Source organism: Pinus tabuliformis, chromosome 6 (genome assembly GCF_031772625.1).
Source record: "Pinus tabuliformis cultivar Carrire ecotype Pingquan chromosome 6, CPIR1, whole genome shotgun sequence".
Lineage (NCBI taxonomy): Eukaryota > Viridiplantae > Streptophyta > Pinopsida > Pinales > Pinaceae > Pinus > Pinus tabuliformis.
Genome location: NC_142292.1, coordinates 546123105 through 546127718, shown reverse-complemented (window position 1 = coordinate 546127718; position 4614 = coordinate 546123105). Strand labels below are relative to the sequence as shown.

The 4614-nt window shown below is 36.3% G+C and overlaps 1 pseudogene; it reads left to right on the top strand.

The window, feature by feature from the left end:
• Positions 1–2870: 2870 nt before the first annotated feature.
• Positions 2871–3341, top strand: LOC149259675 (DEAD-box ATP-dependent RNA helicase 53 pseudogene; annotated as a pseudogene).
• Positions 3342–4614: the final 1273 nt, after the last annotated feature.

Sequence of the window (4614 nt, the reverse complement as noted above, 5' to 3'; positions counted from 1 at the left end):
CCTTTGTTTTTATAGCTGATTTTTAATTTTATTTCTCAAAGAGCTGCTAATACATAAATGATCTTCATCATAAATTGTTATATTTTAAGATCAAAATATCACTAACTTGCAGCTGGCTTTGAGTACTTTTCAGACTGTTCTTTCACTACTTTCTAACCATACTTTGCATAGTACATATGGCTGAAGTAGAGAGTTAGAAAGAGCAAAATATTATTACTAGTCTTTAAAGTAGATTTTTGGTTTTAAGTGCTTCTTAGACTAATCTTTCACTACTTTCTAATCATACTTTGCATAGTACATATGGCTGAAGTAGAGAATTAGAAAGAGCAAAATATTATCATTAGTCTTTAAAGCAGATTTTTCTCACTTTTCTAATTCAACTTAAGCTACTTTCTATCCGTGCTTTACACAGTACATGTGCTTAGAAGCATCGAGTTAGAGAGAGATAATCTTTATCTTTGGTTTTAAAAGTGACTTTCTTTTCTTTTATTTGCAGCAGCATGAATGGTGTCTAGTGCCATTGGAAGTGGTCATTTACTTTCAAGTCATTTCAAGTTCTTTGCTTTCAGTTTCATTTCAAGTTATTTCTTTCAAGCTCTTTCTTTGCAAGTTTAAAAGTTTGATTACTTTCTAGACTTATTTCTAACTACTTCCTAATCGTGCTTTACACAGCACATGTGTTTGAAGCAGAGTTTTAGGAAGAGTTGAACATTATAACTGGTCTTTAAAGTGGTTTTTCTTACTTGTCACCTTAGAGCTTGACTACTTTTTTATTTCTGACTACTTCTTAATCGTGCTTTACACAGCACATGTGTTTGAAGCAGAGTTTTAGGAAGAGTTGAACATAAACTATAAAACAACGAAGTAAGAGAAAGGTTAACTAAGCACATATAGTGCACCACACTTCATCAGTTTACGATACCCGGATTGATAATTTATGTAGAGCAATTTAAGACATTAAATTGACTAAACATTTTGGCGCCGTTGCCGGGGAAGTGTAATTAGGAGACCTTATTTCTTACATCTGGAAAAAAAAATTAATAATCCTTGAGTATGCTCTCCTCTTGCACTTTGTGTGATCTGGAGGATCAGAAAAAAGATTGTTAAGTAAAAAAGACAAAATAATAATTCTTGAGTATGCTCTCCTCCTGCACTCTGTGTGATCTGGAGGATCAGAAAAAGAATTGTTAAAAAAAAAAATAGGAGACAAAATAAACTTCATCACTTCAATTGATTCAATAAAAAAAAAAAATGAAAAAAAAAAAACTCAAGTGCTTTGATAGGTTCAAATTGTCCAAAATTGTCTGGTTATGCTTTGTAGTGGTCTTCAAAACACTGTATCTTGTTCAAATAAGGTTTTGCAACTTAGTTGCAGAAACTGCCCTGATCCCGCAGCTATCTGACAATCCCGCAGCTGTTTCAAGGTTTAACAAGTTACAGGCATCTAATAAAAAAACCGACCACATGGGCATCTCCAGAATTGTCCCGACATGGATCCTATCCTAGTCACCCAGCACAGATCGATGAAAAACCAGCCTAGGACCTTAGTCAAAGTCTTGTTTTTAACATGTTTTTCTTGAAGTCTTGGCTGCCTGAAATTGAAGATCATTAATACTTTTTATAAAATTTTACAATTTCAGAGAAGAAAAAAAAGAGAAAAGCAATCTATGGCTATCTCCATTCCTAGTTTTCATTATGGCTTCAATAAAAAAAAAAAAAAAAAAAAATCTGCCTCCTTGATCAAGCTTTAACCTGAAATAAGCCTGCAACATAAAAAAAATGCACTGTATATGTGAGAAAAAAAGGGGAATCGAATGTTAAAATGATTAGGTAACAATGAGGAAGTGAATGCAAACTTGTAGAATCCATGGGGCCTCGGCATTTCTTTATAGAGGCTGAAATTTATTTCAGGTGTTGAGCTCCTTGTTTTAAGATCAAATCATGCATTTTTGGAGATAACACTCCAAGTCTCTAAAGCTAAATTCCATCCCCTGTCTTTCTAATCCATAATCAAATCTGCAGACAAGGTGTCTTGTGCATAAGAGAGTAATGTTGGCTGTTGCATAGGAAAGGAAGGAACTCCAAAGAAATCAAGACAGTGCAATTGCAAAAATTCCCGCTGCCTGAAATTGTATTATGAATACTTCGCATCTGGGAAATACTGTGATGGATGAAACTGTGAGAAGAGAAGCTGTTGATGTAATACTTGAGCGTAATCCTATCTTTTGAGCTGTGGGTATTCAGGGAAGCCTTCTGTGACTCCATACAGGCCGAATGCAAATTCATGAAAGGCAGAGCAGTAAAAATTGTTAACTCAGAAAAAACGTAACAACAGGTAAAAACGTCAAACTTCACACTTTCGATTCTTCCAAACAGAGAAGAATTTCAAAAAATTAAAACATGGGTTTTTTCCCTAGGTGGGTTAATTAGAAAACCCAGAAAAAGTTTGAGAAGATTCGTGGCGGTCTGGGAGAAATCTACAGTTCTTTGGAGTGTATTTTTGAGTGCCGCGTGAAAAAAACAGAGTTTTAATTAAAATAAACAGCAGCAATTTAATGTGCGTGCCTGAGGAGGAGAAATACAAATAAAAGTCATCTATGTGCTGTTTCACATAACTACGGCTGTACATTAGGAGACCTATCATACTACGGCTGTACATTAAGAGACCTATCATACTACGGCTGTGCATTAAGAAGAGACCTATCATATTACGGCTCTTCTTCACCAAGATCTCCGCAAAACTCTTTCACTCTTTCACCTTCACCACATTTCCATTCTCCACCACGTCACCTATACCACGTCTCTTGCCCTCCAATTCAATTCATAGTATCATTTTGGCAAATGTATGGTTTTCACTCAAACAAAGCGAGATGCGGATAGTCTGTCGGTGGCACTGGGTCGGTGAACCTCTTCATGGTGATATTTCACAGAATCAGCGAGAGAAGACTCTTGCTGGATTTCATGAGAGCCCTTTTAATGTGCTGATTGCTACCGATGTAGCTGCACGCGGTCTTGATATTCCTAATGTGGATCTGGTTATTCATTATGAGCTCCCAACAACTTCAGAGATTTTTGTGCATAGATCTGGGCGAACAGGGCGTGCTGGTAGGACGGGCAATGCTATCCTTATCCATACTGACCAACAGATTAGAAAAGTTAAGATGATTGAAAGTGATATAGGTTCCAAGTTTAAAGAGCTGGCTAGGATGAAAGAGGAAATAGACGATAGATTTGGTGGTTTCGGTGATTCTGGATCCCGCCGTTTTAGTGACTATGGGGAGTCTTCTAGTTCTCAGACAGGTTCCAGTAGCAGGTTTGGAGACTATGGAGACCGCTCTTAGTGACTAGATGAGACATTAAATATTTGAAGGAGTTTAGTAGCATAAATTTAATCTTTTTGATCAGCGATTGAAACTCCTAGGTATGAAATTGGTTTTCATGTTTCAAACTTCACAGTCCCATTTTTCAGCCGAAGCTTGAGATGGAGAAACTGCTTAGTTCGTTCGCACACAGCCACTCCACTTCACTACACTTTCTACACTCTGCAATCCCGCAGCCATTTAGCGATCCCGCAGCCATTTAGTGATCCCGTAGCTGTTTTGTTAAACTCTATGTTGTAGGTGTCATCAGGAAAAACAGGTCACATGGGTAGCTAGGGAAATTTCAGTACATGGATGGTGTCCTATCCATTCGGTCAAATTTGCTGAAAAAGACCCCGGTCAAAGGGAAGTCAAATTGGGTGTTATAACAAAGTCGCCACACTGAGTCGCCACACTAAGTCGCTGCATGTCAAGAAAAAAAAACAATAATTTTGAATCAATGAAATGAACAAGTTATTTTCTCACTTTTTTGAAGGTATTGATTAATTTTGGACTGATAATGAAAATTGAATGGCTAACTTTTTATTCAAGATTTTTAGCTACAGAGCTGTTCCTCAATTCCGCAGCCAGAAAAACCTCATTGTTCAAATCAGCCTATCTTTCTCATACAAAATCAGATTTTGATGATTTAAGTACCATTGGAAAGATCTCAACAAGATCTATACAATGAGAAATATATCATTAGAGTTTGAAATGACAAATAATGAAATAAATTGCTGAAAAGAAGCAACATCAACTTGAGGCACTAATTCCAAAGCAGGTATAAATTATTTTGATTTTTCCTTTGAGAACTTGTTTCATTAATACAAATTCCTAGTTTTGTGTGTAAATATCATAACTAGAGAGATTGGCCACCTCTCTCCTTTGATAATCTTACATTCCATTGCAGAAGAAGTATTAATTTTTTTTGCAGGTTCCAGGAGGAAGGACAAATGACTACAAGGGAATGATGTCTCTCTAAGAAACCAATTTGTTTCATAAGAGGATGATCAGCAACAAAGAGGAAATATGCTGATGCAAAATCAGATCCAAACACTTGAAAAACTTTCAGATACTATTGTCTCCATCACATCCATCCATCACATCCATACTTCATAATAAACCATTCACCTCATTCCACTCCATATTTTCCATTTTCATTCACATACACTTTCCATCTCTTTTTGTCCATTCATAACCCACCAATAAAAGCAAAAGGCTCATTCATATGCTTATTGCCATTGTCATTTCTGTT